The following is a 15677-nucleotide window of genomic DNA, read 5'->3' as shown; positions in this document are numbered from 1 at the left end:
GGGGGAGAGAGAGAGAGAGAGAGAGAAAGAATGATTGAATCTTAAGTGGACTCCATCTCACAACCCTGAGATATGACCTGAGCTGAAATCAAGAGTCAGACGCTTAACTGAGTCACCAAGGTGCCCCTCTCTTATTAGTTTCTAAGTTTGATGAAGGTAGGAAGCTTGATGAACGTCTGTTTTGCGCGATCTTCTGGTTCTAACACTCAGCCCAGTGGCCAGCACCCAGTAGTTGTGGGGTGAATATTTGTTTAATAAATAAATGATCACCAAACAGGGAGAAGCAAAAATAACTATGATAACCAAAAACAAAAAAAGTAAAGCAAATAAGGAATATCTGATATACAATCAGTAGGTAAAACACATGTTCATTATGTTGACAGTCATCAAGAAACAATGTTTGTAGTCAGTGACTTATGTAATCCCCCTGAAAAATAACTACTCAACATAATAATCTTCAGAAACCTGGTAGGATCCTTATACAAAACATTGTATTGTTTTCTGAGATGTTGCCAGATAAATTAAAGGGCATTATATTCCATTACCCCATAGAAAGAACGTAGAATTTAAAAAAAATTCCCAATTCTAATCATACTCCCCTAGTATCTCAGAGTTTCGATGAGTGTGGAGATACAAAGAAAGAAGATTTTTGCCCCAAAGGTCTGAACAATTTGGTCCAAGAATTATGGCAATTATATATCTCAAGCAAGCACAAAAACACTCTATCCTATCCTCTAGCTTAACACTTCACTAATGGAGTTCCCTGGAGATTTTCTTAAAAATGGCTAACACATCCTTCCTCAACAGTAGAATCTTTCCAGATTCCTGGAATACAGTAACTTCATTTAAAGGAGGAATACAGTAACTTCATTTAAAGGATTTTTGTTATTTCTGCAGATAAGACATTAAAGAGATAATTTTGGGGTACAGCAATAGCTGAAGTTACTACAGCTGGGAGAACAGGACACAAAAATTTCAAATCAGTTTTCAAGAAAATCCCTAATTTGTTATGCCTACAACATGTAAAAAACTCCATTCATTCCAAAATATTTATTGAAAATCTACAGTATATTAGGCACCAAGCTAGGAGAAAAGACTAAAGAGATGAAAACATGGATCCTGCCCCCAAAGCACATGCAATTATGGCATTTGTTATAAACAATATGTGCAAGGTGTAAGGAAAATCCAGGGGAAGAAGAGCACCTAGGTCTGCCAATCAAAGTCTATGAAGGTACTGGAACTAAGACTTTAAGGGCAAATATGAATACTATATGGGAGGAGCAAACCTACTTGGGGACAACAGCGAGACAACGAACACTTCAAGGGGAAATATGGCAGAAAGGCAGAGACAGTATATTTAGAGAACGATGAATATTACTAATATTCAGGGATCTGACTGCAATAAGGAAGCAATAGCAATGGTTCTCGTGGAACACAGAGAGGGTCTGAAGTATCAACAGAAGCAAATGCCATGTATTTCTCAGGCACAAGTGGGTGATTAAGAGTCACTCTGCTGCTACTGTTTCCTTGGACTGAGAGACCCATGGAATCCTGACCAGATGAACATTACTCCTTGATTTCTGAATCTGTTTTGGCTGTTTTTGTTTTTGTTTTTTTTACAACGCCGGATGGCCTGGCTTTCAAATTGGACCTGTCAACAAGTGCAACTCCTTAGGTTCTGTTTCAACATCCTGGTTTACTGATAGCTCAGTTTCGGCAGTAACCGGCAATTTTAAATACCTTAACCTTTACGTTGCCTTTCCAGCTCAAAGTTTTGCCTGGATCTCAGAGTTCTGGGGCCTACCTATCTCTTACTTTACACGACAAAGTAAACTTGTCCTTTTTTGCAATTCTCTATTACATCTACTTCCTTTTTTTTTTTCTGTAAGTTACGGCCTCCAGAAGAATCTTGTTTTTAATGCCTGCATCTGAAGTGTTTTAGAATATAAAGGATGGCTTATTACAAGCTGAAAAAGCTCTCTTTAAAATTCTCCTTTCAAAAATACTTGTCATCATCCACACGTCAAGACGTAAGAAACAATAACAACAACAAAAAGCCCTAGGGGGGAAAACACATGTTTTTGTAGTCTAAGTCATTACCTGTTATCATACTCAGTGCCAATTACTTAGCTTTTGCTTATGCTCGTTAATAATGGATAAATAAGGACTAGGAAACATTTCTTTTCAGTAGCTGAAATCAGACACTCTCCACTGCCCTATTCTATCTTAACACAAATTAGTATTCAGCTAATATTTCTAATCCTGTTGGCAGAATCCATCAGAAACTGGATGTGGTGCTGTTGCCCTGCTACAGAGTACTGTTCACTTTGTAGGTCAGTGGTTCTCAAACTTCAGTATGCATCTGAGCACTTGGAAGACTTGTTAAACCAGAGGGCTGAGCTCCATCCCAACCTGCTGATTCAGTAGGTCTGGGGTGTGGCATGAAAATTTGCATTTCTAACAGTTCCCAGGTGATGCTGATGCAGCTGGGCAACCATGTTTTGAGAACCACTGTCCTACACCAACAAGGGGGTGTGAATGTAGGGAAGGAGGTGGTATCCCAATTAAGCTTTCTCATCCTTCTAAAAAGCGTCTCTAAATTAGACTGCAATTCTCCTCAGACAGTTTAGGAGGTTAAGTCTTGATCACGGGAAAGATTCCAAAGTATCAATTCCTTTTAAGGAAAGAAAATAATAAATGCAACTGTGTTTCATGGCTATTTTAACAGAGATGCTCTGTGGGAGAGCTTAAGATGTTGCAGTTTCATTAGCATGATCCAGTGTTGCTATGGGGACCAAGTGGAGCAGATCATCAGTACACAAGAAAATGAAAAGAGGGGAATTGGTGAATTAAAAACCAACCAACCAAACAAACAAACACCAAACATTTCAGAGATAATAAAGCCAAGTCATATAGTCCATTTTCTGGCATTTATATAAATTAAGGGATAAATTAAGGGATCAATTCTCCTTTAATAATGAGATACAGTCACATGTATCTCCATCTTTATTAGATGCATAATTCCTCTGTGATTCAGGGAAGGAAGCAAAAACAAAATCTTTTAAAAAGGAGGAGAAGCAAACGGCATTAGGGGTTTTTATCAAGCACAGTTACGCACGATGATCTTGAGGCTAGTGGCTATGGGAAAGCATTTTATCCAGGTGGATTCAATTCTGCACAGTATAGAGATGAAAGGCTTAGACACAAAGCTCTGGGGACTGAGAAAGGGAGAAGGTAGGTGGATGGTCTGCTCTCAGTCTCTCAAAAAATTGCAACTAAGAGCCAGAGACAAAGGAAGAACTTGAAATAAACATCAATCCTCCATCTAAACCATCTTGTACTTGCTACTAGGGTCCTTTCCTCAAGTCTGCTTTTATCACATCCTAAGATTAAAACCCTTGTATCTCTGTATTTTCTTTCTCAACAAATCTCAACTTTCTTGCTTGCTTTTCTAGTTTATATTTAACTGTCTATCCACTTTTATTTTCCTTTAAAAAAATTTTTTTTACATTTATTTATTTTTGAGAAAGAGAGACAGAGTGCGAACGGGGGAGGGGCAGAGAGAGAGGGAGACACAGAATCTGAAGCAGGCTCTCCAGGCTTTGAGCTGTCAGCACAGAGCTCGATGCGGGGCTCGAACCCTTGAACTGTGAGATCATGACCTGACCTGGAGTCGAAGTCAGATGCCCAACCGACTGAGCCACGCAGATGCCCCTCCAGTTTTCTTATTCAACTTCATTTCTCACAATCCTCACTACTTCCTTTTTTATATCAACCTGAGGAGGAATTCCTACTTGGAGCTTTCCTCTCCCTGTCAGACCCCACGTTTATTTGCTAAATGTAATGATTTTTAACTGTAATCCCAGATGCCTCAGATCCCAAGGTGTCCTACTGGGGATGAAGGGACAGCCAGAGCAGACTGCAGCTTGGCCTCCCACACTCTCTTTAACCAAAGAGGCCTGGATTTATAGGTTTTATATACTGGATTTTGTGTAAGGTAATTTGGAAAATAGTTTCATCACCTAAAAAAAAAATAAATAAATAAAAAAAACACATAACTTTGAGAAATATTGCTTTCTAAAATACCAAGTCATGTGCCACTCAACAAAATATTGTTACTGGTACTTTACATGTATATGTTCTGTCTAATAAATTATACTGGGTGCTCCTTATCTTTCTTTTCCCATTGAGCTCAGCTCAGTGCTGAAGAAAAGCAGTGCATTCTGTTGACTGATTCACTTTCAAATTCATTTTGCAAATGATCTGGTAAAATTCATATGGAGGTGAGTGACACAATGTACTGCCTCTCTGTGAGTAATCTCTCACATTTAAAAAAAACAGCTCTTGACAGAGGGTCGTATGTAATGCAAAAGAATAGATCAATAAAGATATTTTTTTTAATCAGCAGCAAACCCACAAGGATGGATTTTTGAGAAATAGAGGCCTTTCCAATGGCACTCAAAGCAGGCCATCTAAATTTGCAATTAATTTGTGAGATTCACCTAGTTTTGTGACATATTGCTAATTTCTCAATCCCATTCATGCCTTTTGGGTTTACACAACTTTTTTTGTATACTGATGCACAAATATATGAACTGGTCCATTTTGTTGAACTACATGCATTGCAAAGATCCATTATTTAAAGTTTTCTTATCTCATTATTTAAGAAATACACAGCTAATTAAACATTCATTGATATGATCATTTCCTTGGAATTACAACTTCGTTTGAAATACAAAAGGCTAGCTTATTGCAACTGAAGAGAAGACAAGGCCACCAAATGGAATACTGAACTGAGAATAAAGTGCCTTTGTCACCATAAGACTCTGTTGTTCTTAAGCATTTCCTTAAAAGGGTGAGTGAACAGAGTAGGGTAGCATGGTAATATTGTTCCTGGACCCAGTACAGACATACAGACATAGAGCTGTGTTTTGTTTAGTCACTGGGGGGGGGGGGGGGGGGGGGGGAGGGAAACAAAAGAAAAAAAAAAACCCAAACTCTTTTCTGGTAAAAAATTACATTATACATATATGCCCAAGTGTCTCTAGGAGAAAAACAATTTTGTCTGATTCCTGAAGTCTGTGAGAGTAGAACAGCAAACTCAGAATCTTCCTCACTTCTTTCCCTCTGTCTGCTCTTTCTTCTTCTGCTCTCACCTGGTATGAAAACTCTAATAAGAGAGAATGTGGTTGGCGCTTTAGCTAGCATTCTCTCTTACCTTTATGCTGCTGCACAGGCCCTCAGAGCCTACAGATCTCAAAACAATGTACAGACCAGCTGCTGTCAGTGCCTTGGGGTAGGGGTGAAGGGGTAACTGAAAAGAAGAAATGAGGACTTGAAGAATGAGCCAAATGACTGGGAGAAGAGTGGTCACTAACTCTTTGGAAAACCAGAAAAAGAAATAATTTTTTTAAAGGGAAGGCTAAAAAAGAAGAGTGTAGGAAAAAATTGTTTTGGACATTATAAATAGAAGCATTTATTCAAAAGATATATAATTTGAGCTCTTCTGTGCCAGTAACTAGGTAAAGTAGAAATAAAATAAGAGGATTTATGCTACTTTTTCTAGATAACAATGGATAGAGCACATTTTATTTCATTTGTGAAAACTGTTCACAATTGCCTTTTGAAATTTTTTCTAATCACATAAATAATTGCATATAATTTGGGAGACCTTATTAAATTATAAAAATTATGTTTAACATATACATCAAGGTTAGAGATAAAAAATATTTATTAGTGTTTCAGAAAACATATCAACTAATCACATGACCATAAATTCTAATCTAGATACTTTATTTATTTTTTTTTTTTACAGATTTTATTTGTTTAAGTAATCTCTGCCAACAATGTGGGGCTCTAACTCATGACCCTGAGATCGAGTTGCATGCTCTACCGACTGAGCGAGCCAGGCAACCCTAATCTAGGTATTTTAATAAAATTGGGCAACTAAGTGACATTATAAACAAAGAGATTGTTGGGTATCTTACCAGAAAGAGGTAATGAAGAAAAACATATACAATATTAACAACAACAACCAAAAAACCCCCAAACATCTGGTTAGGGAATATGCTTCTATTTTTTTTTTCTACTCTTTGTTTATACAATTCATTTCTAGAGTTTTTCTGTTTTAATTCGAAAGAAGGTGAAGTCACTGGGACCCAGAATGTCAATGGGTCCATCATGATGACAAGAAGTATATTATCATCTAAAATTACAACAACAGGGGTGCCTGGGTGGCGCAGTCGGTTAAGCGTCCGACTTCGGCCAGGTCACGATCTCGCGGTCCGTGAGTTCGAGCCCTGCGTCAGGCTCTGGGCTGATGGCTCGGAGCCTGGAGCCTGTTTCCGATTCTGTGTCTCCCTCTCTCTCTGCCCCTCCCCCGTTCATGCTCTGTCTCTCTCAGTCCCAAAAATAAATAAACGTTGAAAAAAAAAATTAAAAAAAAAAAATAATAAAATTACAACAACAGAAAAAAACCAACTTCGAACATCAAGAGGTTGCATAAACTGAGAACCTAGAAGGAAGAATGTTTGTTACGAGAAATGTGGATGAAATAGTCAGAAATATAAATATCCATACATTTAAATCAGGTTTAATACCTCACTTATTGTTGTAGGAAATATTTGCACAGAGAGACTCTTTGACAGTGTGTTTCAAAAATTGCCTTTTGGGTTCTATTTAAAAATATTAGATTGTACTTAATTTCTAATATGGAATGTGGATGACTGTCAGTGGAAGAGGATCTGTAGAATTTTTAGGGTTGACAAAACTTAGGTATTTATCATAGCACTCACAACCATTTCAGCTTTTTATTCTAAAACTTCCTGCCAACTGTACGCGTGTATGCTTCATTAATACTGACTCACCCAGAAATTCCTTTTCCCTCCTATACTTATGTGTCCGACTACAGAAGGAAGGGATTACTGAGCCCAAGTTTTGAAAGGCTATCAGGAACCTAGAAGGTTATTTAACTACTCAATCTCTAATCACCAGAAAAAGATTACAGATACCACCAGCCCGGATTAGTACCTAGGTCTAGTGTAGTAACCAAAGAATAGTATCTAAAAATAGCCCATTATGAAGCGATTTCAAGAGACTATTTATATGCTAAAATAGTTACTTCTGATATGTATCTTTCTTTTGATATACTCTGATATGGAAAAATCAGCAGGTAAGTAAAAAAATCTTGAAACAGGGGTGACTGAGTGGCTCAGTCAGTGAAGCGTCTGACTTCAGCTCAGGTCATGATCTCTCAGTGAGTTAGAGCCCCGTGTTGGGCTCTGGGCTGACAGCTCACAGCCTGGAACCTGCTTCGGATTCTGTGTCTCCCTCTCTCTCTACCCCTTGCCCATTCACATTATGTCTCGCTCTGTCTCTCAAAAATAAATAAACATTAAAAAAATTAAAAAAAAAATTCAAACAGAAGAACAAGGTTGAAGTTCTCACACTTAACAGATTTCACAACTTCCTGAAAAGAACTATGCTAATTAACACAGGATGGTACTAGCAAAAGACCAATATAGATCAATGGAATAGAATTGAGAATACATAAACTCTCACATTTATGGTGAACAGATTTTTGACAAGGACGCCAAGACAACTCCGTTGGGGCAACAAGTCTTTCCAACAAATGGTGCTAGAACAACTGGATATCCACATAGAAAAGAGAGCCGGATCACTTCCTTATATCATGCACAAAAAGTAACTAAAAGTACTATTCACTCAAAGCAGAGATATTTAAAATGATAGCACAAGAGGATTTTTGGTGAGATATAATGATAATGCACTAAGGGTAAGTAGATATAGGAGTTCTAGTAACAGTGTTGATTGTTAAAAACTAGTTGTGTCACTTCTGCATTTTGCTTTGTAGTTTGCTCATCTCCTAAATGTAGCTTAGGTGATAAAATGAGATCAAGCATTGAACAATGCTCTAGAAAATATGACTTGCTAATGATGTGGGAAGGACTGTGAGGGGAAGTTGGTGTAGTTAGTGGCTGTTCTAGGACAGTAGCCTACACTAGCTAAGAGGTGGAGAGAAAGAAGATGGAACCGGAGGTGCCTCAGTTTCAGCCCTGGACTTACAGCAGACAGATGTCTAATCTCATCCAAAAGGCAAGTGTCAAGTCAGGAGTAACACTCACATCTCTTACTAAGCATCTGAACATAAAATGTAAGAGCAAAGTGAAGTCCATAACACGAGAAAACAACAGGAGTTGGAAAGAAGAAAAAGAAATCTTCATGCACTCACTGTTGGTGGGAATGCAAACTGGGGCAGTCATTCTGGAAAACAATATGGAGGTTCCTCAAAAAGTTAAAAATAGGGGTGCCTGAGTGGCTCAGTCAGTTAAGCGTACTGCTCTTCATTTCAGCTAAGATCATGACCTCAGGGTCAGGGGATCGAGCCCCATGTCAGACTCCATGCTGCTCCTGGAGTCTAATTAAGATATTCTCTCTCTCTCTCTCATTCCCCTCCTCCCCAACTCATGCTCTCTTCTCCCCAGCTCACGTGCTCTTTCTCTCGCTCTAAAATAACTTAAAAAAAAAGTTAAAAACAGAACCATCCTATGAATTAGCAATCATATTACTGGGTATTTATCCAAAGAATATAAAAATACTAACTCAAAGGGATAAATGCACCCTTATGTTTATTGCAGCATTATTTACAATAGCGAAATTACGGAAGCAGCCCAAGTGTCCACTGATTGATGAGTGGATAAAGAACATGTGGTATACACATATACACAATGGAATATTATTCAGCCATAAAAAAATAATGGAATCTTGACATTTACAATGACATGGATAGAGACTATAATGCTAAGTGAACTAAGCCAGAGAAAGACAAACATCATATGATATCACTCATATGTAGAATTTAAGAAACAAAACAAATGAGCAAAAGGAAAAAAAAAAAGGAGAGAGAGGGAAACCAACAGAATTTTATAGAGAACAAACTGATGGTCACCAAAGGGGAAATGGGTGAGGGGGATGGGTGAGAAAGGTGATAGGGATTAGGGAGTGCATTTTTAAAAATGTTTTTATTTATTTTTGAGAGAGAGAGAGAAAGAAATGGAGGAAGAGAGTAGGGGAGGGGCAGAGAGAGAGGGAAGCAGAGGATCTGAAGTGAGCTCTGTGCTCATACTTCAACGAACCATGAGATCATGACCTGAGCTGAAGCTGGATGCTTAACCAGGTGAGCCCCCCAGGTACCCTGAGGAGTGCACTTGTGATGAGCACCAGGTGATGTATGGAAGTGGTGAATCGCTATATTGTACACCTGAAACTATATTAACTGGAATTCGAATAAAAACTTTAAAACACACACACACACACACACACACACACACACACACACGAGCAAAGTCTATCACAGTCACAATCCCCAAATGGGAAGTGACATCAGAAAATGATAATAGAAATGAAATGTTAAGAAGAGGAAGTGTTGGGTTACCTTTTGAGTGTTCACAAACAGAACATTTCATAGAAAAGGTGAAGATGATATCTAAACTAAGTCTTAAGGAATGAGTAGGGGGTTGTAAGGTAGAAAGGCAGGAAAAAGACATTATAGGTGGAGAGAACACAGGAGTTATGGTTAGACTGGTAAAAAGATGATGAATTCTCTCAAAATACGCAGAGATAATGGAAGTGGATTATTCAAGAAAAGTGAGGCTTTTAGAACAAGGAGCCATCACTCTTAAGATTACAAGGTATCCCAGTGACTACAGATAAAACTTTAGTGTGGTAACATAGCTGAGATAGGAACAGCATCATTAGATTCTTCACATGGACACTGCATAAGACATTTGATACACAACTGATATTCAGAATCAGGACTCAGGATCTTGAGAAAATGTCATCCCCGAGAGCAGTTACAATTCTTGTCTATCTCTTACGGTGCCTAGATTGTCACCAGCCACTACTACCATGTGCTACTGTCTGTGCACATACACATGCCTACACTTCCAGTAACTCAGAGAAGTGGCCTCAACTCTCAGTACTTTATCTGTAATATGGCTTTCAAATTAATTCATAGTGGGAAAATGAACTCAAAAAAGGAAGAGGCGCACTTAAAAATCCAGAGCATTATCCTACATGAATTTAAGTTTTAATCCACAAACTTTTTCAGGCTACTCTGTTCTAATCTCCAAATGGACATACTTTATTTGATTTCACAAGGTTTCTTCTTTTGTTTAGCTGATACCGTGTTCCTTTTCCTTGCAGTTCACATTGTCTGTCTTCTCTTGAGACCTTAATCCCAATTATACCAAACCCCAATTGTATCTTAATCCCCAGATCTCATTATTCACTTTAAATATCATCTGTTCCCTCTTTAATATATGACCCTTATGGGACAAAAGCTTGGAAATCACTGTAGTTAAGAGGGGAAAGTCCTTTTGGAGGGGGTGGCAGCCCACGGATGCTGTTGTTGTTCATCAAGGGAGCTAAGAGGAGAAAACAGCAGAATACTTTAAATTGATCCCAATCTTCTTTCCTAATGATGTGGAAACTACCATCATAATAGACCAGCCTTTTCTCACCCAAAATACCTATTTCAAGCAAATATACTTGGTATCAGGAAGGAAAACATAAAATAAGCTGTAGACTGACCAACTGAAAGATTCTCTGAATGAGGAAAATTCTATGGTTGTCTTGATCCCAACACAGAATATAAAAGTACCATGATGATATGTTTGCTTACTTTCAGAAATAAATTGAGTTGTTATTCATGTTAAAGAAAACTTAAAGAAAAGAAACAGTAAAAACATTCATAGGCAAGGAAATAATCTGTTACAAAAATAAATTATCAAAATAGAAAAAAGAATAGAGAATGGGGAGATGAATGGAGCCAAAAACAACCTGAAACATTGCAATCCATCATTAGAACCAGATGGCATTCATCAGACTTCAGAGGTACCTGAGCTAATCACCAAAAAATGCAGTTTATCATTAAAAAGAAGTACCCTAGTGGAAAATTAAGTACCTCTGAATATTGGATAAGGATGACCTTGGACTTTTATCAGTTGTGCTAAACCAGAATGAAGGATCTGCAGTAGATATGTATCTCAGTTTTCAGTAAGAGAAAAAAATACAGCAACAGACCAGCATTTTACCTTTCTGGTTAATCAGACTAAACTTCACTGCAATTAACATATCAACATTTAAAAATGTTTACAACAAATCAACATTTTTATTGCACATACACATAACACAATTTTAAATACACACAATCACCACCCCTCCCAAATGATGCGGGGTCTTGTTTGAAAATTCTTAGAAGACTGGAATAAAATCTGGAGCTTAAGGGGTGCCTGGGTGGCTCAGTCATTAAGAACCTGACTTTGGCTCAGGTCATCATCTCATGGTTCATGAGCTCGGGTCCTACGTCTGGTAAACTGGAGTCTCGAGTCTCGCATCTGGGTGAGCACGAGCCCCGCTTCGGGTAAAAAAAACAAACAAAAAAAACCAAACATAAGTCCTGCTTCCGGTGAACCCTCTTCTCCCCCTCCATCCCTCCCTCCCCCCCCTCTCTTTTCTCTGCCTTTCCTGGGATTCTCACTCTCCTCCTCTCTCTCTCTGCCCCTCGCTCACTGGTGCCCTCTCTCTCTTCTCAAAAAAAAAAAAAAAAAAAAATTAAAATCTGGAGCTTAATTATGAGTATCCTGCCATGAATCAAAACAAATATATAGCAATGCAGGGGTATATGGCCATTTTTAATTATGGAAAAGATAATTTTTCTTGGAAATAAAAATTTCTTAGAAATAATCAAGAAAAAAATAACAAAAAATTACTTTCATCTAGAGAATAAAATTTAAATTGCAGATTTCTTAAAAAAAATTTTTTTTTTTAAGAGAGAGACACAGAGTGTGAGCAGGGGAGGGGCAGAGAGAGAGAGAGAGGAGACACAGAATCTGAGCTGGCTCCCGGCTCTGAGTTGTCAGCACAGAGCCCAATGTGGGACTTGAACTTGTGAACTGCGAGATCGTGATCTGAGCCGAAGTTGGATGCTTAACCGACTGAGCCACCCAGGCACCCCTAAAAGTGCAGATTTCAAGTGAGCACTCAATGAATAGGCTCAAGTCCTCCATCTGTGCCCTTTTGATTATTCTCCTAATGTTGATCTCACAACTGAGGAGTAGTTACAAGCAAGGAAAAATGAAAACCCTCAGGTATCTGTGATTGAAAAACAGCAGATTAAATTAGTGGGGACAGGCAATGAGGAGTCTTGAGTGAGGATATACTCTCATTTTGGGCTTTTTCCTGGAGGCAAAGAGAAATCATAGCTGACTTTTGAGCCGGAAGGTTACATGAGAGTTTACACATTTCCGAAAGTCTTATTTACCCTGACATCCAGTTTGAACTGCTTAAGGAACATGCACTATTAACAAGAGCCTCTGTCCTGCCTCTACGTATGCATTGTCACATAAGAACTGCCACAAGGTCGTTCCTATCCAGCAAATCTGATTCATGTTACTCACTGACCTAAAACACTCCCCATCACGTAGGAGATAATCCAAGTTCTTTTGCCAGGTACACAAACTCCTTTTTAATAGAGCCCTGCCCCCTCTTCAGCTTTGCCTCCACCACATCATTTTAGGCTGTATGTACCTATAGGGCACCTCCAAGCCTTTCCTCATGCAGCTTCCTCTATCAAGAAGGTCTACTTTACCTGGCAAAGACCTTGGCCTACGTATCACCTCCTGGAGAAGCCTACCCGAACCTCCCTGATAGGTTAGAAGCACACATGACAGAGTGCTTCAATGTGATTCTTCCACTGCGCTTCTGCATTATTCTCCTCTTTTTTTTTTTTTTTTTAAATTTTTTTTTTTTTTCAACGTTTATTTATTTTTGGGACAGAGAGAGACAGAGCATGAACGGGGGAGGGGCAGAGAGAGAGGGAGACACAGAATCAGAAGCAGGCTCCAGGCTCTGAGCCATCAGCCCAGAGCCTGACGCGGGGCTCGAACTCCCGGACTGCGAGATCGTGACCTGGCTGAAGTCGGACGCTTAACCGACTGCGCCACCCAGGCGCCCCTGCATTATTCTCCTCTTAAGTAGCAAGTGTCTCCTTCAGGGCAGGGCCTGTGCCTTGTTCTTTCTGTGCCTTCAGGACTCAGCACATAATTAGTGTTCAATAAATGCTCGATGAAACACAGAGCCTAAGAAGATCAAAAGTGCCCTTTTTGATCAGTAAGGTGAATTGTCTGCGTGCTCTCTTATTTTTAATTAGGGACAGTCTACTAACTGCTTTTGCAGACCATTTGGCCTGAAGGAGAACAAAGATCCAAATCTTGAAACATCCACATTCTCGTAAATAAGGGCCTGAGCACTGGACAGTTTCTTGGTTCTTCTAAGATGGTTATGACACGTAATCTTGAATCCCATTTTATCTCTCACTACTTCTCTCTTTACTCTGGAGTGCTTTAACCAGTTTCTGAAGTCTCCCTGGATGACACCTGGCCCTTCCTCCCCCTCCCCCCATAAGCTCAGGTATACTATCCATCTACATGCCTGCCAGAGTCTTTCCTAGTCCTCTGGTCTCTCTCACTTCTCTTGTTTTTTTATTTTTTTAGAGACAGAGACAGACAGAGCGTGAGTTGGGGAGGGGCAGAGAGAGAGGGAGACAGAGAATCTGAAGCAGGCTCCAGGCTCTGAGCTGCCAGCACAGGGCCCAATGCAGGGCTCGAGCCCACAAACCGTGAGATCATGACCTGAGCCGAAGTTGGACACTTAACAGAGTGAGCCACCCAGGTGCCTAGGGTCTCTCTCACTTTTTCCATGAAGCCAACTATGACCACCCCTTTCAAGAAAATGTTTTGTTTATTCATTCCTCTATCCACTAATGGGAGCTTAGCATAATTACTGACATGTGTGTCTCTTCTCCAGCTAAGACTATAAGCTCAAAGAAGACAGAAACACAGAAGGACACAGTTGTGTCCTTTTAAAACATTTTCCAAAATGATTTATCCCTATGTCAACCCCAGCTCAAGTATTCTATAAATATTTAGATTAACTGGTAAGTGACTGAGTTTAAAGGCATACTCAGGATACAAAGGCACTAATCAGTAAATCCAAAGGTGGTCACTTCAAGCATATTAATATACCAATGCTTTAATCATATAACCTTTTACATTTTATAAAAATCATCTCTTAAACACCTCACTAGTAAACTGCCAGATAAGAAAGATTATTATTTCAATGTTAGTTATAAGAAAACAGAAGTTCAGGCAGTATAATTTATTTAAAGTCACCCATCTGAAACATGAACTGGATTCTTCTGTCTGTAAGTTTAGTGTTCTTTGCACTACACTATACTCTCAAACTCAGGAAGAGACCAAATTTCAGGGGCTGTATGTACAAAGGACAATAGCTATCAGTTAACAACAAAAGGACTTAGCATGTACTATGTAAAATCTGAAGTACCTAAATGATAAAAGATAAGGAAAGTAAAAAGTAACAGTGATGGAAAAGCCCCAGCATAAAAAAGACTACCAATTTTTTTTTTTTAATTTTTTTTTTTCAACGTTTATTTATTTTTGGGACAGAGAGAGACAGAGCATGAACGGGGGAGGGGCAGAGAGAGAGGGAGACACAGAATCGGAAACAGGCTCCAGGCTCTGAGCCATCAGCCCAGAGCCCGACGCGGGGCTCGAACTCCCGGACCGCGAGATCGTGACCTGGCTGAAGTCGGACGCTTAACCGACTGCGCCACCCAGGCGCCCCAAGACTACCAATTTTTAATAAGCTCTATCTGATTCCTCGGTGGTAACCTTCTACAAAGAGTTTAATATTCATGAGAACAAAGTCAATGTATAAGTCCCAATGTCCATAAAGTCCAGTAGTAGATACCATGTTCTACAGAGTGCTAGAGAGAGAGAGAGAGAGAGAGAGGGAGGGAGAGGCGGAGAGAGAAAGAGGACCTCTCCTCCCCAACTTGAAAACAAGCACTTACCTGTACACACACTCCTTGGCTGGATCAGAAAGAAGGCTATCTGGAAATAAGGGAATATCTTCAATATATGTAGTGGAGTGAATGGTAACTCTAGAGATACTCACCTGGAACCTCAGACTGTGACCTTATCTTGAATAAGGGTTTCTACAGATCCAATTAAGGTAAATATCTTGAGATGAGATCATCCTGGATGAGGGTAAGCTCTAAGTGCAATGACTGAAGTCTTTCTAAGAGACAGAAAAGGAGAAGACAAAGAGGCATGGGAAGAAGGCTGTATTAAGACAGAAGCAGAAATTGGAATTATGCTGCCACAAGCGAAGGAATGCCCTGATGCCGCCAGATTCTCCCTTAGAGCCGTCAGAGGGAGCCTGGCCCTGCTGACATCTTGATTTCAGCTTTCTGGCCTTCAGCACTGTGGCAGAATAAATTTCTGTTGTTTTAAGCCACCCAGTTTGTGGTAATTTGTTACAGGCGGCCTTTGAAAACTAAGTATATCAGTTGAACTATTTGAATTAAAATTTCTTTCTCCAGAAGCAGGTAAAGGGATTCTCCTAAGTAACTATATGATTAAGAAGTATATAGCTAATTCAATCTATGGTTCAAGAATGGCTTTACATAAAAGGCAACACTTAAGCTAATATTTTAAATATGAATAGGACTTAACCAGAAAGACAAAGGGAGGGAGTTTACATTTACAAGGAGGGTTACAATATTTATAAAATGTAAC

At 39.2% G+C, this 15677-nt stretch overlaps 1 protein-coding gene across 3 annotated transcripts in view; it reads right to left on the bottom strand.

The window, feature by feature from the left end:
• ZNF277 (zinc finger protein 277) overlaps positions 1 to 15677 on the bottom strand; it is a 113748-nt gene that overhangs the window by 85748 nt on the left and 12323 nt on the right. Inside the window, exon 1 of one of the 3 annotated variants that reach the window (XM_030308254.1) lies at positions 15055 to 15151. The exons of the other annotated variants lie outside the window; for them this stretch is intronic. The gene's annotated coding sequence lies outside the window, so the exon portion shown is untranslated. Of the gene's footprint in view, positions 1 to 15054; positions 15152 to 15677 lie in introns of those variants that run through there. 3 annotated transcript variants of the gene reach the window in all.

The sequence above is a fragment of the Lynx canadensis genome, chromosome A2, assembly GCF_007474595.2.
Source record: "Lynx canadensis isolate LIC74 chromosome A2, mLynCan4.pri.v2, whole genome shotgun sequence".
NCBI classification, from domain to species: Eukaryota; Metazoa; Chordata; class Mammalia; order Carnivora; family Felidae; genus Lynx; species Lynx canadensis.
This window is presented reverse-complemented; position numbering and strand designations above follow the sequence as displayed.